Genomic DNA, 24690 nt, shown 5'->3' on the forward strand with positions numbered 1-24690 from the left:
GATCATTAATATATATTGTGAATAGCTGGGGTCCAAGGACTGATCCCTGTAGTACCCCACTAGTCACTGCCTACCACTTGGAAAAAGACCCGTTTATTCCAACTCTTTGCTTTCTGTCTGCCAACCAGTTTTCTATCCAAGTCAATAACTTGCCCCATCACAACACGATCTGACAGAGTCACTTGATTCATCAGGACATGAATATCATTGGCCTTTTTCTCTGTTCTGTCTGTGGGAAAAGATTTCAAACATCAGTGTGACTGGAAAAGCACCGAGACACACACACCGAGTGAGAGTGTTCCAGTGCACTGACTGTGGGAAGAACTTTAACACAGCCTGAAAAATCATCGTACCATTCACAGCGGGGAGAAACTATACATGTGTTCTGTGTGTGGACGAGGCTTCAACCGATTGTCCAACCTGCAGAGACACAAGGACACCCGCACCATGGAGAAACCGTGGAAATGTGGGGACTGTGGGAAGGGATTCAATTACCCATCCCAGCTGGAAACTCATCGACACAGTCACACCGGGGAGCGGCCGTTCACCTGCTCCGTGTGTGGGAAGAGATTCACTCAGTCGTCCACCCTGCGGCAACACCAGCTTGTTCACTCTGATAAGAGACCTTTTAAATGTTCTGACTGTGAGAAGAGCTTTAAAAGCAAAAGGAAACTGATGCAACACCAACGTACTCACACTGGGGATTGGCCGTTCACCTGCTCTGTGTGTGGGAAGGGATTCACTCGTTCATCCACCCTGCTGATACACCAGCCAGTTCACACTGGGGAGACGCCGTTCACCTGCTCTGTGTGTGGGAAGGGATTCACTCGTTCATCCACCCTGCTGAGACACCAGCCAGTTCACACTGGGGAGAGGCCGTTCACCTGCTCCATGTGCGGGGAGGGATTCAATCGGTCATCCAACCTGCTGAGACACCAGCCAGTTCACAAGTGACTGCAGGGGTTGGATTCTGCTGTTGTTGCTGCTGTTAATCACATCCAGGACTGAACCTTGTTCATTCTGACAGTTGGGTTTTGTTTCTGCTGAAGTTAATAACCCTATAACTGGGCTGGAGTTTAATATTCTGGATATGTGTCAAATAAATCAGCTTTGTTTTCAATGCATTTTTGTAGATTTTTGTCTTCTCACCTGAGCGTTTAGCATCACCTGGCTGGAGCTCACTACTACACAGAAGTGTCAGTAGGAGACCATTTGGTGACAAGTGACCATAATTCAGTGAGATTTAAGGTAGTCATGGAAAAGGACAAAGATGGACCGGAAATAAAGGTTCTAAATTGGGGGAAGGCCGATTTTAATATGATAAGGCAGGATCTGGCCAAAGTGGACTGGGATCATCTACTTGTCGGAAAATCCACATCGGAGCAGTGGGGGTCATTCAGAAAGGAAATAGAGAGAGTACAATGCCAACATGTTCCTGTAAAGGTCAAGGGTGGGACCAGCAAGTCCAGGGAACCCTGGATGTCAAGGGATATACAAGAATGGATTAGGAAAAAAAGGGAGGCTTTTGGCAGATACAAAGGACTAAAAACAGTGGAAGCCCTAGAGGAGTATAGAAAGTGCAGGGGGGCACTTAAAAAAGAAATTAGGAGAGCGAAGAGGGGGCATGAAAAAACACTGGTGGGCAAAATAAAGGAAAATCCCAAGGTGTTTTATAAGTATATTAATGGCAAGAGGATAACCAGGGAAAGAGTCGGGCCCATTAGGGACCAAAGTGGCAATCTGTGTGTAGAGCCAGAAGATGTAGGTGAGGTTTTAAATGAATATTTTGCATCTGTGTTCACTATGGAGAAGGATGATGTAGGCATAGAAATCAGGCAGGGGGATTGTGATTTACTTGAACAAATTAGCATTGAGAGGGAGGAGGTACTAGCGGTTTTAGAGGGCTTAAAAGTGGTTAAATCCCCAGGCCCAGACGAGATGTATCCCAGGTTGCTCTGTGAGGCAAGGGAGGAGATTGCAGGGGCTCTGACACAAATTTTCAGAACCTCTCTGGCGACAGGGGAGGTGCCAGAGGACTGGAGGACAGCTAACGTAGTACCATTATTCAGGAAGGGTAGTAGGGATAAACCAGGGAATTACAGGCCAGTGAGTCTAACATCAGTGGTAGGGAAATTATTGGAAACAATTCTGAGGGACAGAATTAGTCTCCACTTGGAGAGGCAAGGATTAATCAAGGATAGTCAGCATGGCTTTGTCAGGGGGAGATCATGTCTAACCAATTTGATTGAATTTTTCGAGGGGGTGACTAGGTGTGTGGATGAGGGTAGTGCAGTTGATGTAGTCTACATGGACTTCAGTAAGGCTTTTGACAAAGTCCTGCATGGGAGACTGGTCAAGAAGGCAAGAGCCCATGGGATCCAGGGCAATTTGGCACATTGGATCTGAAATTGGCTTAGTGGCAGGAGGCAGAGGGTGATGGTCGAAGGTTGTTTTTGTGACTGGAAGCCTGTGTCCAGTGGTGTACCGCAGGGATCGGTTCTGGGTCCCTTGCTGTTTGTAGTGTACATTAATGACTTAGATATGAATGTAGGAGGTATGGTCAGTAAGTTTGCAGATGACACGAAAATTGGTGGAGTGGTAAATTGTGAGGAGGGAAGCCTCAGGCTACAGGACGATATAGATGGGTTGGTCAGATGGGCAGAACAGTGGTAAATGGAAGTTAACCCTGAAAAGTGTGAGGTGATGCATTTTGGGAGGACTAACAAGGCAAGGGAATACACAATGAATGGTAGGACCCTAGGAAGGACAGAGGATCAGAGGGACCTTGGTATGCATGTACATAGATCCCTGAAGGCAGCAGGACAGGTAGATAAGGTGGTTAAGAAGGCATATGCGATACTTGCCTTCATTAGCCGAGGCATAGAATATAAGAGCAGGGAGGTTATGATGGAGCTGTGCAAAACGCTAGTTAGACCACAGCTGGAATACTGTGTGCAGTTCTGATCGTCACACTATAGGAAGGATGTGATTGCATTAGAGAGGGTGCAGAGGAGATTCACCAGGATGTTACCTGGGCTGCAGCGCTTCAGCTATGAAGAGAGACTGGACAGACTGGGGTTGTTTTCCTTAGAGCAGAGTGCGAGGATCAGCGGGAATCGTGGGCTGAGCGGCTGTATAAAGGCTCCCGAGACCGAGGTAAGGCCTCAGTGCGAGAATCGGCAGGAATCGCGGGCTGAGCTGCTGTATAAAGGCTCCCGAGACCCAGGTAAGGCCTCAGTGCGAGGATTGGCAGGAATCGCGGGCTGAGCGGCTGTATAAAGGCTCCCGAGACCCAGGTAAGGCCTCAGTGCAAGAATCGGCGGGAATCACGGGCTGAGCGTCTGTATAAAGGCACCCGAGACACAGGTAAGGCCTCAGTGCGAGAATCAGCAGGAATCGCGGGCTGAGCGGCTGTATAAAGGCTCCTGAGACCTAGGTAAGGCCTCAGTGCGAGAATTGGCGGGAATCGCGGGCTGAGCGGCTGTATAAAGGCTCCCAAGACCCAGGTAAGGCCTCAGTGCGAGAATCGGCGGGAATCGCGGGCTAAGCGGCTGTATAAAGGCTCCCGAGACCCAGGTAAGGCCTCAGTGCGAGAATCGGCGGGAATCGCGGGCTGAGCGGCTGTATAAAGGCTCCAGAGACCCCGGTAAGGCCTCAGTGCAAGAATCGGCGGGAATCGCGGGCTGAGCGGCTGTATAAAGGCTCCAGAGACCCCGGTAAGGCCTCAGTGCGAGAATCAGCAGGAATTGCAGGCTGAGCGGCTGTATAAAGGCTCCCGAGACCCCGGTAAGGCCGACCAATCTCCAATCTTGGAACTCAGAGGGAAGGAGAGAGGTAAAAAGTAATCCAAGTGTGACGTCACCAGAAAGCGGGTAAGTGATTGGTTGGTGAGTATTTCTCTCTTTTTTAAGCTTAAACTCTGTGGTTTATAGTTTCTAAGGTGCGATATTCATCATCTAGAATCGGGGCAGAGGGTATTTAAGAATAATATTAATAAATTTAATTAATTACATAGAATGGGAGATCAGGTGATGTGTTGCTGCTGCAATATGTGAGAGCTGGTGGACACCATTGATGCTCACGGTGATCACATTTGCAGTAAGTGTTGGCTGCTCGAGGAATTCCGGCTCCGTGTTGAAGAGCTGGAGTCCGAGCTTCAAACACTGAGACACATCAGGGAGGGGGAGAGTTACCTGGACTCTGTGTATCAGGAGGTAGTCACACCAATTAGATTAATTAATTCAGATGCAGTCCGTGGCCAGGGTCAGGATGGTGTGACTAGAAGTGAGGCAGGTACGGGGATCCAGGAGGTAGTGTTGGAGGAGCTGCAGCCCTTGCTCTTGTCCAACAGGTTTGAGGCTCTTACTCCCTGTGAGGATGGGAACGGGGACTGCGGGGAGGATGAGCAACCCGGCCACAGCACCGTGGAGCGGGGGGCCATTCAAGTGGGTGGAGATAAAAGAAATGTTGTAGTGGTAGGGGATAGTATCGTTAGGGGGATAGATAGAGTTCTTTGCAGCCGAGAGCGAGAGTCCCGAAGGCTGTGTTGCCTGCCCGGTGCCAGGGTTAAGGACATCTCCTCTGAGCTGGAGAGAAACTTGGAGTGGGAGGGGGAGGATCCAGTTGTCGTGGTCCATGTTGGTACCAACGACATAGATAGGACAAGGAAGGAGGTTCTGCTGAGGGAGTTTGAGCAGCTATGGGCCAAATTAAAAAGCAGAACCACAAGTGTAATAATCTCTGGATTACTACCTGAGCCACGTGCAAATTTGGCTAGGGTAAATAAAATTAGAGAGTTAAATGCATGGCTCAAAGACTGGTGTGGGAGAAATGGGTTTTGCTTCCTGGGACACTAGCATCAGTATTGGGACAGGCGAGAGCTGTTCTGTTGGGATGGACTTCACTTGGCCAGTGCTGGGACTAGAATCCTGGTGAATCGAATAACTAGGGCTGTAGAGAGGGCTTTAAACTAATTAGTGGGGGGGAGGTTTTAAGAGAGCGAAAAATAAAAATGACAGCGGAGAAGGCAATAGAGCATGGTAGCAGTGGGGGAATTAAAAACCAGAACGGGACAGGAAGGGACAGAATGTATAATGATAAAGGTAAAGTAGTAAAAGGGGTAAAAGCAGGAATAAATTGTCAGAAAACATATTTGAAAGTTCTTTATCTGAATGCATGCAGCATTCGTAACAAAATTGACGAGTTGACGGTGCAAATAACTACACATGGGTATGATCTGGTGGCCATTACGGAAACATGGCTGCAAGATAATCATGAATGGGAACTAAACATACAAGGGTATTTGACAATTAGGAAGGACAGACAGGAAGGAAAGGGAGGTGGGGTTGCTATGTTAATCAAGGATGGAATCACTGCAATAGTCAGAAATGATATTGGGTCAAAGGATCAGGATAGTGAAACAGTTTGGGTGGAGATAAGGAATAAGGGGAAAAAGTCACTAGTGGGCGTAGTCTATAGGCCTCCTAACAGTTGCAACTCTGTTGGTCGGAGTATAAATCAGGAAATAGTTGGGGCTTGTAATAAGGGAACAGCTATAATCATGGGGGATTTCAACTTTCATATTGACTGGACTAATCAAATTGGGCATGGCAGCATTGAGGAAGAGTTCATAGAGTGTATTAGGGACAGGTTCCTTGAGCAGTATGTAACTGAACCAACCAGGGGGCAGGCAATCTTAGATCTGGTCCTGTGTAATGAGACAGGATTAATAAAAAAATGTCCTAGTAAAGGATCCCCTTGGAATGAGTGACCATAATATGGTTGAATTCCAAATTCAGTTTGAGGGTGAGAGAGTTGGATCTCAAACCAGCATACTGAGCTTAAATAAAGGAGACTATGAAGGTATGAGAGTAGAATTGACTAAAGTGAACTGGGAAAACAGATTAAAGTGTAAGATGGTACAAGAGCACTGGTCTACATTCAAGGAGATATTTCACATCTTTCAAGATAAACATATTCCACTGAGGAAAAAGGGGAGTAAAAGAAAAGACAGCCATTCGTGGCTTAGTAAAGTAATAAAGGATAGTATCCGACTGAAAACAAGGGCATATAAAGTCGCCAAATCTAGTGGGAGGACAGAAGATTGGGAAGCATTTAAAGCCAGCAAACAATAACTAAAAGATTAATTAAGAAAGGGAAGATAGATTATGAAAGTAAACTAGCAAAAAATATAAAAACAGATAGCAAGAGCTTCTACAGCCATATAAAAAGAAAAAGGGTGGCTAAAGTGAACATTGGTCCCTTAGAGGATGGGACCGGGAAACTAGTGGTGGGGAACATGGAGATGGCAAAGACGCTGAACAAATATTTTGTATCAGTCTTTACAGTAGAGGACACTAAAAATATCCCAACACTGGACAAACAGGGGGCAATGGGGGGGGGGGGAGGAACTAAAGACGATTAAAATCACTGAGGAGATGGTACTCAGTAAAATAATGGGACTTAAGGCGGATAAATCCCCAGGACCTGATGGCCTACATCCTAGGGTCTTGAGAGAAGTGGCGGTAGGGATTGTGGATGCATTGGTGATTATTTTCCAGAACTCCCTGGACTCAGGAAAGGTCCCGGCAGATTGGAAAACTGCTAATGTAACACCCTTATTTAAGAAAGGAAGTAAACAAAAAGCTGGAAACTATAGACCAGTTAGCCTAACATCTGTGGTTGGCAAAATGTTGGTGTCCATTTTTAAGGAAACAGTAACAGAGCATTTGGATAAACATAATTTAATAGGACAGAGTCAGCATGGTTTTATGAAGGGGAAGTCATGTTTGACAAATTTGCTCGAATTCTTTGAGGATGTAACATACAGGGTGGATAAAGGGGAACCAGTGGATGTCGTGTATTTGGACTTCCAAAAGGCATTTGACAAGGTTCCACACGAAAGATTACTGATCAAGATAAGAAATCTCGGGATTGGGGGTAATATACTGGCATGGGTGGAAGATTGGCTATCTAACAGAAAACAAAGAGTTGGGATAAATGGTTCATTCTCGGGCTGGCAATCAGTAACTAGTGGTGTTCCGCAGGGGTCAGTGCTGGGACCCCAACTCTTTACAATCTATATTAACGATTTGGAGGAAGGGACCGAGTGCAACATATCCAAGTTTGCCGATGATACAAAAATGGGAGGGAAAGCAATGAGTGAGGATGACATAAAAAACCTGCAAAAGGACATAGACAGGCTAAGTGAGTGGGCAGAGATTTGGCAGATGCAATATAATGCTGGAAAGTGTGAGGTTATGCACTTTGGCAGAAAAAATCAAAGAGCAAGTTATTATCCAAATGGAGAGAAAATGCAAAGTGCTACAGTACAAAGGGATCTGGGGGTCCTGGTGCATGAAACACAAAAAGGTTAGTATGCAGGTGCAGCAGGTGATCAGGAAGGCCAATGGAATCTTGGCTTTTATTGCAAGGGGGATGGAGTATAAAAACAGGGAAGTCTTGCTGCAGTTATACAGGGTATTGGTGAGGCCACACCTGGAATACTGCGTGCAGTTTTGGTTTCCATATTTAAGAAAAGATATACTTGCTCTTGAGGCGGTTCAGAGAAGGTTCACTCGGTTGATTCCGGAGATGAGGGGGTTGACGTATGAGAAAAGGTTGAGTAGGTTGGGACTCTACTCATTGGAGTTCAGAAGAATGAGAGGCGATCTTATCGAAACATATAAGATTGTGAGGGGGCTTGATCGGGTGGATGCAGTGAGGATGTTTCCACTGATGGGTGAGACTAGAACTAGGGGGCATAATCTAAGAATAAGGGGCTGCACTTTCAAAACTGAGATGTGTAATGTATATACCTTTAAGGGGGGAACTACTTTTTACAGCTCATGTATACTGTAGTACCGGCAGTGACCACACCTGTATAGTAATCTGTACAGGCAGTTCCAGTGTGAGCCACGTTTAGTAAACACCTGTTCTACCGTTTCTCCTGCAGTCTGTGTCTTATTATACACGGACACAACATTGGCGACAAGGGAAGTTCGAACCTACCTGCAACTCTGCATCACCTCCCAGGGATTTGTTCCTGGAGATCAGTGGATTGGAGGTCAAGGCCAGAGACTCGGGCGTCGACCACGGGCAACCGCCCAGTCATCCAGCAGAGACTCGAGAATTGCGGGGGAGGCTGTCGAGAGCCAGGCTTGGCTTTCCGGTCGAGGTTGTCCAGCGAAACGGGCTGGCAACAGGTAGTGCGCAGACCCTTCCTGGACAGCGGCGGGCTAGAGCCCGACCGAGCGGCACAGCAATGGGCCGAGCAGCATCGACGGGGGAGAGAGAGAGAGGGCAGAGCGCACAGGGTGCAGCCGGTGTTCAGGGGCCGAGCAGCATCGAAGAGAGGGAGTGAGAGAAGCACAGGAACCCGCGAGGCGCCGCCATTGCCACGAGGACTGCCGAGAGCGGCGTTTGCAGCAGCACAGGCGAAGCGTGCGAAACCTACAGGGCGCCGCCATTGCCACGAGAACCGCCGGGAGCGGCATTGGCAGCAGCGGGGGAGGAAGGAAAGCGAGGGAGATGTCATTTTAAGCCATTGGAAGACGCCATTTTAAACCACACCCAAAATGCCGAAGAGTGGCAGTATCACCGCATTTGACAATGAAGTCGAAGATTGGACTGCATATGTCGAACGAATAGAAGTGTACTGCAAGGCAAATGAGGTGTCAGATGACAAGAAAGCGTCGGTATTGTTAAATTTAATGGGTGCAAAGACGTATGGTTTATTACGAAATCTAGTAACCTCAACGAAGCCAATGGAAAAGAGTTTTATAGACATAGTAACGATACTACAGGAACATTTAAACCCCACACCGCTGCTGATAGCAGAAAGATTCAAGTTTCACAAACGGAACCAGCATAAGGATGAAAGCAATGCTGATTATTTAACAGAACTGCGCAAACTATCGAAACACTGCCAGTTTGGAGCAGGACTGGCAGATACCTTAAGGGACAAGTTTGTGTGTGGGCTTCAAAGTGAAGGAACCCAGAAACGGCTTTTATCTGAAAAGGACCATACGCTGTGATGCACTATCAACAACACCAAAGACTACGAGTTGAACTTATACGAAGTAGGCTTTTATTGACTAAGAACTGGAGCATGCCTCTGCTAGTGGATCCATCCTAAGAGCTCCCGGGGGAAGGGTGGCGAGTCACCGTTATACCCGAGCTTAGGGGTGGAGCCAGGGGCGGAGACATGCCCGGACCTGTACAGAGTTAACAGTGGTTTACCACACAGACATGTACAGAGCTAGCAGTGGTTTATCACATTTACCCCTCGTTTAAAAAAGAGTCCGGCGGGGTGAAGTGTTTCAAAAGTTCGTATACGAAAGTCTCTCCGGGGGTCTTGTCTGCCGTAATGATCTTCGTGGTGCCGGTTGCGGCGGTTCTTTGCCCACGGCCGCTTCTCGCGTGGGACGGAGCACTGGCGTGTCGTCCTCTCGGGGTAGGGATGGCACCGGCATGTTGTCAGTTCGTGGTAGACACCCCGGTGGTGCATCATGGGTAGTGGTGGTGGGTGGAGGTAGTGGATGGTGATCGGTGGTGTTTCGGGTGGTACCTGAGGGTGCGAGGTCTCGAATTGAGACTGTGTCCTCCCGCCCATCAGGATACGCCACGTAGGCGTACTGTGGGTTGGCGTGGAGGAGGTGAACCTTTTCGACCAGGGGGTCCGTCTTATGGCTCCTCACATGTTTCCTGAGCAGGACGGGTCCTGGAGACGTCAGCCATGGCGGTAGTGATGTCCCCGAGGTGGATTTCCTGGGGAAGACGAACATCTTCTCGTGAGGGGTGGCGTTTGTGGCAGTACAGAGCAGTGATCGTATGGAGTGGAGCGCATCGGGGAGGACATCTTGCCAGCGGGAGATTGGGAGGCCCTTGGATTTTAGGGCGAGCATGGCGGTCTTCCACACCGTTGTGTTCTCCCTCTCTACCTGTCCGTTACCCCGGGGGTTGTAGCTGGTAGTCCTGCGCGTGGCTATGCCCTTCTCGAGCAGGTACTGGCGCAGCTCGTCGCTCATGAACGACGAGACCCTGTCGCTGTGGATGTAATTGGGGAAGCCAAATATGGCGAACAGGTCGTTGAGGCACCTGATGACTGTGGCACTGGTCATGTCCGGGCAGGGGATGGCGAAGGGGAAACGGGAGTGCTCGTCAATAATATTGAGGAAGTACGTGTTGCGGTCAGAGGAGGGAAGGGGCCCCTTGAAATCGACGCTGAGACGTTCGAAGGGGCGGGTGGCTTTAATCAGGTGTGCCCTGTCTGGCCTATAAAAATGCGGTTTGCATTCGGCGCAGACCTGGCAGTTCCTGGTCATGGTCCTGACCTCCTCGATGGAGTAAGGCAGGTTGCGAGCTTTAATAAAATGGAAGAACCTGGTGACCCCCGGGTGGCAGAGATCATTGTGGAGGGTCCGTAGCCTATCGACTTGTGCGTTGGCACATGTCCCACGGGATAGGGCGTCTGGGGGCTCATTAAGTTTCCCGGGCCGGTATAAGATATCATAGTTGTAGGTGGATAACTCGATCCTCCACCGCAATATCTTATCATTTTTGATTTTCCCCCTTTGTCTGTTGAATTTCGGGGCCCTGGAGGGTCCGTGAAAAGAAGGCCATGGGTCTCCCCGCCTGGTTAAGGGTTGCGGCTAGGGCGAAGTCGGAAAGGGATGGACTCATCCACTGCGTGCATTGTGGCCTTCGCAATGTCCTCTTTTATGAGGGTGAAGGCCACACGGGCCTCTGCCGTCAGGGGGAAGGAGGTTGACTTGATGAGGGGCCGGGCTTTGTCCGCATAGTTGGGCACCCACTGGGCATAGTAAGAGAAGAACCCTAGGCACCTCTTCAGGGCTTTTAGGCAGTGGGGGAGGGGTAGTTCCAGGAGGGGGCGCATTCGGTCGGGGTCGGGGCCGATGACTCCGTTTTCCACCACGCAGCCAAGAATAGCGAGGCGCGTGGTGCGGAACATACATTTTTCTCTGTTGTATGTCAGATTCAGCCATTGGGCCGTACGGAGGAATTTTTCTAGGTTGGCGTCGTGGTCATGCCGGTCATGGCCGCAGATGGTGACGTTGTCTAGATAGGGGAAGGTGGCCTGCAGTGCGTTCTGGTCAACCATCCGGTCCATCTCCCTTTGGAAGACCGAGACCCCGTTGGTGATGCCGAAGGGGACTCGGAGGAAGTGGTAGAGGTGACCGTCAGCCTCGAAGGCCGTGTACTGGCGGTCCTCAGGCCTGATGGGGAGCTGGTGGTATGCCGACTTCAGATCAATCGTCGAGAATACCCGGTATTGTGCTATCTGGTTGACCATGTCAGATATGCGGGGAAGTGGGTATGCGTCTAATTGCGTGTATCGATTGATCATCTGGCTGTAATCAATAACCAGGTGCTGTTTATCGCCGGTCTTCACTACCACCACTTGGGCTCGCCATGGGCTGGTGCTGCCCTCGATAATCCCTTCCCTCAGGAGTCTTTCTACTTCTGATTTTATAAAGCTCCTATCCCCGGCACTGTACCGCCTGCTTTTAGTAGCAATTGGCTTGCAGTCTTTGGCGAGGTTAGCGAACAACGGGGGGGTTTGACCTTCAGTGTGGACAGGCTGCATACTTTGCGCGGCGCCGTGTTTAAATTCTGCTGGCTGCAGACTGTAAGTGGGGGCAGGGGCCCGCCATATGCCATCGTGACGCTCTCCAGATGGCACTGGAAGTCTAATCCTAGCAGTACGGGAGCGCAGAGCAGTGGCAGGATGAGGAATTTAAAAGCTCTGTACTCCACGCCGTTCACTGTCAGAGTCGCTACACAGTAGCCGCCGACGTCCGCCGTATGGGAATTTGAGGCCATAAAGACCTGGTGGCGTGTGGGCATAACCGATAGGGAATAGCGTCGCACCGTGTCGGGGTGGATGAAGCTCTCCGTGCTTCCGCAGTCGAAAAGGCAATTTGTGGCATGGCCATTTACCTTTACGTTCATCATGGACCTGGCTAGTTGATGGGGCCTAGATTGGTCCAGGGTGATGGAGGCCATCGTCGAGGTCGGTGGGTCGCTGTAGTATTCGCCCGCGCCGGGGGCCTGGTCCCGAAATGGTGTCCAAGATGGCGGCTCCCCCGCGGCTGGTGGTGCCCAAAATGGCAGCCCGCATGGCTCACACGTGGTTGGTGGGGTCCAAAATGGCGGCCTGCACGGTTCACACGCGGCGCTGCTGGAATCGGGGGTCGATTTTGCACACTCTCGCATAGTGGCCTTTCTTGCCGCATTTGGAGCAGGTCGCGTCCTTTGCTGGGCATTGCTGTCTGGGGTGCTTGGCCTGGCTGCAGAAGTAGCATTTCTGGCCTCTGGTCATTGCAGCTGTAGTTGGGCTGCTGGCGGCTTGTGGCCTTACCGGGTCCCAAGATGGCTGCTCCCGTGACATCCACGTGGCCATCCGGTCAGGGGGGTAGGCGTCCATGTTCTGGAGGGCCACGTCTAACGAGTTAGCGAGGGCCACCGTCTTCTGCAGGTCGAGCCCCCTCTGTTCCAGCAGCCTCTGCCATGTATAGTTGGACCTGATGCTGGCTACGTAGGCGTCTCGGATCAGGTCTTCCGTGCATTCCTTGGCCGTCACCGCTTTGCAATTACAGGCCCGGCCGAGGACTCTCAGTGCCAGTAAATATTCGGCGCCCGATTCCCCGGGGCGCTGTTTTCGGGTAGCCAGGAGGTGTCTGGCGTAGACCTCGTTAACAGGCCTCACGTATTGTTCCTTTAGCATCGCGATGGCGGCCGCGTAAGTTGTGGCATCTCGGATGATCGAGTAGACTCGGTGGCTCACCCGTGAGTTCAAGACAAGCCGTTTCACGTCATCTGTAGTGACGGTAGTGCTGGAGGCCTCCAGGAAGGCTTCGAAACAGCTCAGCCAGTGTTCAAAGTTATTGGCTGCATCTGCTGCTTGAGGATCCAGGTCTAAACATTCCGGCTTCAAGATTTGCTCCATGTCGAAAATTTAGTCAATAAAATTGATGCACTATCAACAACACCAAAGACTACGAGTTGAACTTATACGAAGTAGGCTTTTATTGACTAAGAACTGGAGCATGCCTCTGCTAGTGGATCCATCCTGAGAGCTCCCGGGGGAAGGGTGGTGAGTCACCTTTATACCCGGGCTTAGGGGTGGAGCCAGGGGTGGAGACATGCCCGGACCTGTACAGAGTTAACAGTGGTTTACCACACAGACATGTACAGAGTTAGCAGTGGTTTACCACACGCTGGAAAAGGCTTTCAGCATTGCGGTATCATATGAAGCATCAGCACAGGGCGCTGCAGAGATACAACAGAGACCGCAAGAATATGGCACAAACGAAATGTCATATAGAACAGAGAAGTGCTATCGCTGCGGCAGAACAACACATGACCAGAATGATTGCTGGTTCAAAGACAAAGTTTGCAGACAGTGTGGAAAAGTAGGACACATAGCACGAGTCTGCAGGTCGGGAAAGAAAACCAGCAATATGAAACCTACCAAAGGAAAGTACAAGAAGGTACATAAGATGACGGAGAATAGTTCAGATGAACAAAAGAGTGATAACAACTCCGAAAGCAGGGAACTGAGTTGTCTGAAACTACATAATGTGATCACAACGGAGGATCACCGAACCATTTGGGTCACTCTCAAGATAGCAGGAGTCCAGGTAAAGATGGAATTGGACACAGGATCAGCCCTAACAGTCATAAACCGACGGGACTACGAGCGGCTATTCTCACACATACCCTTGAGAGACACAAAAATTATTTTGAAGATGTACACGGGGCAAAAAGTCTACCCCAAAGGAAAAATAAGGGTGACCGCTATATATAATGGTAAGGAAACGCCAAAACTAGACCTGTATATATTGCAAGATGGAGGACCACCATTACTGGGACATGAATGGATCCAGAAAATACAACTGGATTGGCATTCCACACAGGCACTGACTGTGGCTGACAAAAAGGATGACGACGTCACACCTGGGCGACCGTCAAAGATCCTAACTGATGCGAAAGAAGTGTTCCAGCAAGGACTCGGAACACTAAAAGGCATGACAGCGACGATTAAAATTGAAGAAAATGCAAGCCCCAAATTTTTTACGGCCAGACCGGTACCTTATGCGATCCGCCCAGCCGTTGAAGCAGAGCTGGAGAGTCTGGAATGTTCACGTTTACTGTCCAAGGTAGACTGGAGCGAGTGGGCTACACGCATCATCCCTGTGATGAAAAAGTCGTTGAGCGGCACGCCTGGGGAACCAAGGAAGGTTCGCATCTGTGGGGACTTTAAGGTAACAGTGAACCCGATCCTTCACACCGTACAATATCCACTTCCGCGGATTGAAGATATTTTAACCTTGCTATCTGGAGGGAAATGCTTCACTAAGATTGATCTGGCCCAGGTGTATCTGCAAATGGAGGTAGAAGAAGCATCAAAAAAATACATCACAATCAACATCCATAAAGGTCTCTACCAATACAACCGGCTGGTATTCGGGGTAGCATCAGCTCCGGCTATTTGGCAGAGGGCAATGGAACAAGTCCTGCAAGGGATCCCAGGGACCCAGTGTTATTTGGACGACATCCTGGTCACGGGCGAAAATGACAGTGCTCACCTTGCCAACCTGGAGCAGGTGCTCACTAGATTGCAGGAATATGGGCTCCGAGCTAACCGCCCCAAATGCGAGTTTTTTAGAAAACAGATCTCATAATTGTAATGTATGTACCTTTAAGAGCCCCTGTGTACTGTAATACTGGTAGTGACCACTCGGGTATATAAGCCTGTATAGCATCTTGTATCTTTTAGTTCACCTCCAGACTTTGTTCAATAAACACCTGTTAAACCAACTCCTGCATTCCGTGTCTCCATTAACACACGGATACAACAGTGGCGACGAATTGGAAATGGACTTACCTGCAATTCGGCAGCACCTCAAGGAGATCGATTCCTCAGACGAAGGTCGAAGAAGAAGAAAAAAAAAACTGTGGTTTCACAAGCTAGCCGGGCTGGTGGCAGGTACTGCATTAATCCTTCCTGGGCGGCGGGCTGGGGCTCGATCGGGTGGCTCTGCAGCGGGGCCAAGCCGTGAGTCAGAAGGCGGAGGCAAACAGAGGCGGAGGGTGGAGCACTCGGGAGACGGCCGGCGCTGCAAAGCAGGTCGGCGTTCGGACCAAGCAGAGGGAGGGAAAAGTCCCAGAGAGTCCAGCGGGAATGAGTCTCCAACTATTAAAAATATCTGTGTAAATAAAAACTGTGGAGAACAGCGTTGTCAGCAGCGGCAGTGGCGGGAAAGCGTGGGAGATGCCATTTTTTCTTGGCAGGGAAGAAAGGAAAGCGCGGGAGGCACCATTTTTGATTTTCAGGATGCCTAAGACTGGCAATATTACTGCTTTCGATAGTGATATAGAGGATTGGACCACATATGTGGAAAGAGTGGAGGTATATTGCACAGCGAATGAAGTAGAGGATGATAAAATGGCATCGGTACTTCTAAATCTGATGGGCACAAGGACATACGGGCTGTTACGAAACTTAATCACTCCAGCCAAACCGATGGACAAGAATTTTAAGGAGATTGTTGATACCCTACAGGAGCACTTAAACCCAACACCACTGCTGATAGTGGAACGATTCAAATTCTTCAGGAGGAATCAGCACAAGAATGAAAGTAACGCTGATTACCTCACCGAATTAAGAAAGCTGTCCAAGCACTGCCAATTCAGGGCAGGACTGGCAGATTCTCTACGAGACAAATTCGTCTGCGGTCTCCTAAGTGAAGGAACACAGAAAAGGCTACTTTCTGAGAAAGATTTGACACTGGACAAGGCTTTCAATGTGGCTGTATCATACGAAGCAGCAGCAAGAGGAGCTGCAGAGATACAGCAAAAGCCACAGGACTTCGGCACCCATGAAATGACACGGGGTTTCGAGAGATGTTATCACTGCGGCAGATCCACCCCTGACCAGAGGGACTGCTGGTTCAAGGACAAAGCATGCAGGCAATGCGGAAAGATGGGACACATTGCACGTGTATGCTGATCTGGAAACAAATCAATAAGGAAAAGTACAGAAAGGTACAAATGATGACAGACAGTAGCTCCGAAGACCAGAAGAGCGATAGCGACTCCGGAAACAAAAGACTAAGCTGTCTCAAATTACATAATGTAATTGCCAAAGAAGATTACCAGACCATTTGGGTTACCCTCACGATAGCGGGGTCCCCAGTTAAAATGGAGCTAGATACAGGATCAGCTCTGACCGTCATAAGTCGACGGGATTACGAGCGGCTATTTCCGCATATACCTTTGAAAGACACATCCATTATCTTGAAGACATATACAGGGCAGAAAGTATACCCCAGAGGGAAAATAAGGGTGCCTGTTGTATACAACGGCAAGGAAATACAGAAGTTGTATTTATACGTTCTGCAAGATGGTGGTCCACTGTTGTGGGGACGTGAATGGATCAGGAAGATACTTTTAGACTGGCACTCCATTCAGGCACTGACGGTGACCAGTAAGAAAAAAAATGATGATGACGTCATACCTGAACGATTAAAAGACATCTTGGCTAACGCCAAAGAAGTGTTCCAGCAGGAAATAGGAACCTTGAAAGGCGTCACCACCTCAATAAAAGTGGAAGATGCGGCAATTCCCAAGTTTTTTAAGGCAAGGCCGGTGCCATATGCAATTCGTCCAGCAGTCGAGGCAGAGCTGGAGAATTTGGAAAGGACAGGCGTGTTATCCAAGGTAGATTGGAGTGAGTGGGCAACACCCATCATCCCGGTCATGAAGAAAACATTGAATAATGATAAATCTGAAGAACAGAGAAAAATTCGCATCTGTGGGGACTTCAAGGTGACTGTATACCCGGTCCTTCACACGATACAGTATCCTCTTCCGAGGATAGAAGATATTTTTGCCTCACTATCCGGAGGGAAACGTTTCACCAAAATTGACTTGGCACAGGCATATCTACAGATGGAGATTGAGGAGACCTCTAAAAAGTATCTCATGACAAACACACACAAAGGCCTGTACCAGTACAATCGACTGGTTTTCGGAGTAGCATCAGCTCCAGCTATCTGGCAAAGAGCTATGGAGCAAGTCCTCCAAGGGATTCCGGGGACTCAATGCTACCTAGACGACATCCTTGTAACAGGAGAAAATGACAACGAGCACCTTGCCAATTTGGAGCAGGTGCTCACTAGGCTGAGAGAACGGGGCCTACGAGCAAATCGCCCCAAGTGCGAATTTTTCCAGAGACAAATATCATATTGTGGCCACATAATTAACGAAGAAGGGTTGCATAAGTCACCTGAAAAAATTGAAGCGGTCATAAAAGCCCCAGCACCTGAAAATGTCTCACAATTAAGGTCGTTCCTGGGATTGATAAATTACTATCATAAATTTTTACTGAACTTGTCAACTATTCTGCACCCTCTTAACGCACTGCTACAAACGGGAGTAATTTGGAAGTGGAGCGAAGACTGTAAACGTGCCTTCCATAAATGCAAAGGCTTGATCACGTCCAAGGAAGTGTTGGCTCATTACAACCCATCACTGCCAATCAGACTGGCGTACGATGCATCCCCTTATGGTGTAGGAGCGGTATTATCGCATAGATTCCCTGATGGCTCGGAGCGGCCGATAGCTTTTGCGTCACGCTCATTGAACTCAGCTGAGCGTAACTATGCCCAGATTGACAGGGAAGCACTCAGCCTGGTATGGGGAGTGAAGAAATTCAACCAATACATACACGGACAAAATTTATCTTGTTGACTGACCATCAACCCCTCGTCTCCATATTCAACCCTAAAAAAGGGTGTTCCCATTATGACAGCGCAAAGGCTACAGAGGTGGTCACTTTTCTGAGGGGCACACCAATATGACATAGAAGACAAGGGATCAAAACAGCATGGGAATGCTGACGGGTTATCGCGCCTACCATTGCCAATGGTAGAAGAGGCACCTACAGTGGACTCAGTGGAGATATTCCACTCAACCATAGTGGAATGTCTACCAGCAACAAATTCTACTATTGAAAAGGAAACGAGAAATGACCCGACTCTCTCACGTGTCTACGATTTAACGGTGAAGGGATGGCCAGCACATGGCGAACCACTGTTGCCAGCATTCTCGCAAAGAAGAGAACAACTGTCAGTGTGCCGAGGAACCTTGATGTGTGGGTCCAGAGTGGTGATTCCACCCAAACTCCAGGATAAAGTGCTAAAGGAGCTTCACGAGGGGCATCTGGGTGGAGTGAAAATGAAGAACCTAGCCAGAGCGTTTGTGTGGTGGCCAGGTATTGATGGAGACATCGAAGAAATGACCAAGAGCTGTCTAGGATGCCAGAAGGTCCAAAACGCCCCACCACAAGCCCCTCTACATCCATGGGAGTGGCCCTCATCTCCATGGCAAAGGGTACATATCGACTTTGCTGGTCCATTTATGGACTCAATGTTCTTAATCGCGGTTGATGCACACTCCAAGTGGCCGGAGGTAATAAAGATGTCCACCACCACCATGGAAAAAACCATCACAGTATTAAGGACCATATTTGCCAGGAATGGGCTGCCTGAACAGATCTGTTCTGATAATGGACCGCAATTTGTGTCCGAAGAATTCAGGAAGATCTTAAAAAACAATGGGGTTAAGCAGTACACGTCCGCCCCATACCAAACCACCACCAATGGATTAGCTGAAAGGTTTGTCCAAACCTTCAAGAAGGCCATAAAGGCCATGGGTAATGAAGACATAAATCTACAACATAAGGTAGATAACTTCTTGTTTGCATACAGGAATGCAACACATGTGGTTACAAACCAAACTCCCGCCATGATGTTTTTCAATAGAAGACTAAGATGCCGGCTGGATTTGATCAAGCCAAACATCAGAAGGGTCGTAGAGAACCGGCAATTTCAAGGCATGAATGAAAGGCCAACTCGAACCTTCCAGATAGGTCAACAAGTTTTGGCCCGGGACTACCGTACCGAGAAATGGCAGCCTGGAACTCTTTGCACATGACTAGGACTGCTGATGTACACCGTGGACATTGGTGAAAGCATAATAAGGCACCATGCTGACCAGATCATAGAGTCATCCGAAAAGGGACAACCTACACCACAACTCCATACGCCTAATGATGAAGCAGAGATACCCATAGTATCTACCTCCGATCCGGTGATACTGGAACCAGATGAACCCGACACTGGCATTCAAGCTGAATCGACCTTGCCAAAAGAACCTACTACACCACCGAAAACTACTACACCACCGAAAACTACTACACCACCGAGGCGTTATCCGGACCGAGTCAGGAAGCCTCCAGAGAGACTGACTTATAATTGATCAACTGCAGCAAATGTGTAGATTATTGTTCTTGTAAACATGTTAATTAATGATTACTTAAAATGCTATGTACTAATTATCTAAAAGGGGAGGAATTGTAGTGTATGTACCTTTAAGAGCCACTGTGTACTGTAATACCGGTAGTGACCACTCGGGTATATAAGCCTGTATAGCGTCTTGTATCTTTTAGTTCACCTCCAGACTTTGTTCAGTAAACACCTGTTAAACCAACCCCTGCATTCCGTGTCTCCATTAACACACGGATACAACAGTATTGTGGCCACATTATCGATAAAGAGGGGTTACATAAGTCCCCAGAGAAGATTGAGGCAGTAATCAAGGCTCCAGCACTGGAAAATGTGTCACACACGGTGGTCGTTCCTCGGGCTGGTAAACTACTATCATAAGTTCTTGCCAAATTTGTCTACAATACTACACCCACTGAACACCCTACTGCAAACTGGGGTGCCATGGAAATGGAGTGACGAATGTAGACGAGCTTTCCAGAAGAGCAAAACACTAATCACATCGAAAGAGGTATTGGCCCATTACAACCCAGCATTACCAATTCGGTTGGCATGTGATGCGTCACCCTACGGCATTGGAGCGGTGCTGTCGCACAAATTCTCGGACGGCTCAGAGAGGCCAATAGCCTTTGCGTCACGATCACTAACCTCAGCCGAGCGTAACTACGCCCAGATTGACAGGGAGGCCCTCAGCCTAGTGTGGGGAGTGAAAAATTTCAATCACTATCTGCACGGGCAGAAATTCACCTTGCTGACTGATCACCAGCCTCTTGTCTCCATTTTTAATCCGAAGAAGGGCGTTCCGGTGATGACTGTGCAACGACTACAAAGATGGTCACTTTTTCTAGGGGCGCACCACTATGAGATTGAATATAAGGGCACGAAACAGCATGGAAATGCTGATGGGCTATTACGCTTGCCACTGCCTACTGCGGAGGAAGCACCAACAGTGGATCCTGTCGAAATATTCCATTTGACTATCGTTGAATACCTACCGGTAACTAACGCTTGTATCGAACAGGAAACCCGAAATGACCCGACACTGTCTCAGGTGTATGATTTGACGGTGAAGGGATGGCCAGCACATGGCGACTCACTGTTGCCAGCATTCTTGTCAAGGAGAGAACAGCTGTCAGTGTGCCGGGGGACCTTGATGTGTGGATCCCGAGTGGTAATTCCACCCAAGTTAAGGGATAGAGTGCTCAATGAGCTTCATGAGGTTCATCTGGGAGGGGTAAAAATGAAAAGCCTAGCCAGGGCTTATGTGTGGTGGCCAGGAATTGATAAACAAATCGAGGACCTGACCAAGAGCTGCTCAGGATGCCAGAAAGTCCAAAATGCACCACCACAGGCCCCTCTACACCCATGGGAGTGGGCCTCATCTCCATGGCAACGGGTGCATATTGATTTTGCTGGTCTATTCATGGACTCAATGTTTTTAATAGCCGTGGATGCGCACTCGAAATGGCCTGAGGTCATCAAAATGTCCTCCATCACCATGGGGAAAACTATTGCAGTCCTACGGACCATTTTTGCCAGGAATGGCTTGCCAGAACAGATTTGCTCCGACAACGGACCACAGTTTGTGTCCGAAGAGTTCCGGAGGTTCTTGAAAAAGAATGGGGTCAGGCATTACACATCCGCCCCGCATCATCCAGCCACAAATGGATTGGCTGAGAGGTTCATACAAACCTTTAAGAAGGCAATAAAGGCTATGTACAATAACAACATTCCGCTGCAGCACAAGGTGGACAATTTCCTGTTCGCCTACCGGAATGCAACACATGCAGTCACCAGCCAGGCCCCAGCCATGATGTTCTTTAACTGAAGGTTAAGATCTCGCCTGGATTTGCTCAGACCAAACGTACGAAGAGATGTTGAGAGTAAGCAATTCCAGCACATCCATGAGAAGCCAACAAAGAGCTTCAATGTAGGGCAACCAGTCTTGGCCCGCGACTACCGAACAGAAAAATGGCAGCCAGGAATGATATGCACACGGCAGGGCCCACTAATGTACTCAGTGGACATTGGGGAGAGCATCGTGAGATGCCATGCTGACCAGATCCTAGAGTCACAGGAACAAGTCAACCCCATGCCTCACCCATACATACCTGGTGATGAACCCGACGTACAGGTCGCATCTACCCCAGAAACAGTAGCATCGGAAGCTGATGAGCCAACTGACGACAGGGGGCCAGAATTGCCTGCGCACCAAGAGCAAGACACTTGGGAAAGGCACTATCCAGAAAGGATCAGGAGGCCTCCCCAAAGACTGAATATATAAATAGACTATTTTCAGATAATGTTGCATGTTAAAAGTGTTCATTGTAATTAGTTTGATATTTAATTGTTAAATGAGTGTTATGGTACTGTTAATCTAAAATGGGAGGAATTGTAATGTATATACCTTTAAGGGGGGAATTACTTTTTACAGCTCATGTATACTGTAGTACCGGCAGTGACCACACCTGTATATAGCACTGAGTAGTAATCTGTACAGGCAGTTCCAGTGTGAGCCATGTTTAGTAAACACCTGTTGTACCGTTTCTCCTGCAGTCTGTGTCTTATTATACACGGACACAGCAAGATGAGGAGAAACTTCTTCACTCAGATGGAATTTGCTACCCCAGAGAGCTGTGGAAGCTGCAACATTAAATAAATTTAAAATGGAGATAGACAGTTTCCTAGCAGATAAGGGAATTAGGGGTTACGGGGAGAGGGCAGGGAAGTGGACGTGAGTCTAGATTCAGATCAGCCATGATCCTATTGAATGGCGGAGCAGGCCCGAGGGGCCGTATGGCCTACTCCTGCTCCTACTTCTTATCTTATCTTATCTTATCTAAGTGTAGTCCTGCAGTATGTAGATGACATTCTGATAGCCTTGGGAACAAATAGGGAACATGTACGCGCCTTAGTACAAGTATTAGATATCATCCAAGCCGCAGGGTTGAAGATAAACCCTAGGAAAGCACAGGTGGGACAATTGGAAGTCCATTACCTGGGCTATGTACTGGCACAAGGCACTAAACGCCTACCAGAAGATAGGAAATTGACTATCTTAAATTTACCCCGTCCACAGCATGTTAAAGAAGTTCGACAAGTTTTGGGACTGTTCAACTACTGCCGTAACTTTATTATGAACTATTCACGAATAGCAGCTCCAATACAAGATCTGACAAAAGTGGGGAGACCTTCCAGGACACAATTAGGAGAAGGCGAATGGACCCCACAGTGTGAAGAAGCTTTTGTCCAGTTAAAACAAGCCCTCACATCGGCACCCGCATTGGGATTGCCAGATATGAGGAAACCTTTTCATGTCCATTGCCACAACCATGGGGGGCATTATACAGTGGTGGTAACACAGGACCACGGAGATAAGCAAAGACCGGTAGCATATTATTCTGCTAAAATAGACCCAGTAGCAGCTGGCTTTAGCTACTGCCTGCAAGCCCTTGACTGCTCAGCATGGGCAATCAGAATCAGTGATGGGGGAAGCAGTGCTACATACTCCCCACACCATCGTAGAACTGCTAAATACAGGAAGACTGAAAACTCTCTTGGACGGGAGAAGGGCCAAATGGGAAGCAGTATTACCGCCCAAGGATAAATCCGTAAAAATAGTCAGGGACATTAAGACCAATCCGGCCGAACGTGTGGTCACTGAGAGAGAAGGCCACAGCTGTGCGGATACAGAAGAAAATGAAAATGTAGGACGAATTGGGGAAGAACCAATGGGGCAAGTAGATTTAACCCTATATGTAGACGGGTCAAGGAAAGTAACTGATGGAGTAGCATGCACAGGTTGGGCAGTAGTAGATGGGGAGGGGACGGTAGTCTGGAAAGGCAAATTGGCAGGACACCTATCTGCACAAGTGACAGAATTAGCAGCATTAGCAGAGGCACTAAAATATGCAAGAAGGAAATGGGTGAACATCTACACTGATAGTCGATACGCATTCGGAGTAGTACATGGAGCAGGAGGGGTTACATGACCTCTGGAGGATATACCATCCAGAATGAAACAATAATATGAACGTTAGTAAAAGCTGCCGAGGCACCTACTGCAGCCTCCATAATTAAAATCAAAGTGCACTAGAAAATAATAAATAGGAAGCAGCAGGGGAATGCCTGGGCGGATGCAGTGGCACGGGCGGCCGCAGAACAGGAGGATGAGGAAACACCCCTATGTTATTAAGAAATATGTCAATGTGACAAATGTCCAATAGCCACCTGCACCCCCATAGATGAGGTTAATTTGTATCAGCTGCATCAAGACACCTCTGAGGAAGAAAAGCAAGGGTGGAGAACAAAGGGAGGTAAAGAAAGTCATATAGATGGTCTGTGGCGAAACCATGGGAAAGTTATTGCCCCCAAATGTATACAGGAGACCCTTTTGCAACTGTACCATGGCATTGATCACGCAAGCCTCAAAACCATGCAGCACGTGATAGAACGATGCTGGTGGTGGCAAGGACTAAATAATGCCATCGATAAACATTGCCACGACTGTATGGTGTGTGCGCAGTGTAACCCAGGGGGAACCATTAAAATAAAAATGCGCCATCAACCACGGCCAAAGGGACCATGGGAGAATCTGCAGATTGATTTTACAGGACCATTGACTCAGTCACAAGGGAAGAAGTATTGCCTTGTAATCACTGATCAGTTTACTAGGGGGGTGGAAGCCTTTGCTACCTGAACTTGTTCCGCAGGGACAGTAGCGCGGATTCTGGCAGAAGAGGTCATACCTAGATGGGGGATACCCTTATAAATAGGTTCCGACCAAGGAACGCACTTCACGGGCAAAATACTGAAGGATATATGTAAACTAATGGGAATTAAACAAAAATTCCACATATCTTATCGTCCGTAAAGTTCAGGCATGGTGGAATGCATAAACCGCACGCTAAAGCATGCTCTGATTAAAGAAATCCAAGAAACAGGGAAAGGATGGGCAGCCGTACTTCCCTTTATCTTAATGAAGCTAAGAGCTACTCCGAACCGCACAATGGGGATAACCCCATACGAACTCATGATTGGGAGAGCTATGCAGCTCCCAGCTGACGTAATTACAGGAGGAACGGATGTAGGACCTGTCAGGGAGAAAGTCCGAAACTATGTTAAACAGTTATGTGAACACCTGCACGATATAAAATGCAAAGTACGAGATCGGCAGATCATTAAGGATCTCGCGGGAGAAACCCGACAAGCCCAGATTAAGTTACCAGAGATAGGGGATAGGGTTATGGTTAAAATAATAAACCCGGGTTGGCACCCCGGTGGACAGGGCCACATCAAGTGGTAATGCTAAGTGATA

The 24690-nt window shown here is 48.5% G+C and overlaps 1 pseudogene; it reads left to right on the forward strand.

Annotated features, from left to right (window-relative positions):
- The first annotated feature begins 464 nt into the window (after nt 1–464).
- LOC147119035 (uncharacterized) overlaps nt 465–24690 on the forward strand; it is a 67302-nt pseudogene continuing 43076 nt past the window's right edge.

This window comes from Somniosus microcephalus, chromosome 4, assembly GCF_052327205.1.
Source record: "Somniosus microcephalus isolate GS21.2 chromosome 4, FLI_Smic_1.0, whole genome shotgun sequence".
Taxonomy (NCBI): Eukaryota; Metazoa; Chordata; class Chondrichthyes; order Squaliformes; family Somniosidae; genus Somniosus; species Somniosus microcephalus.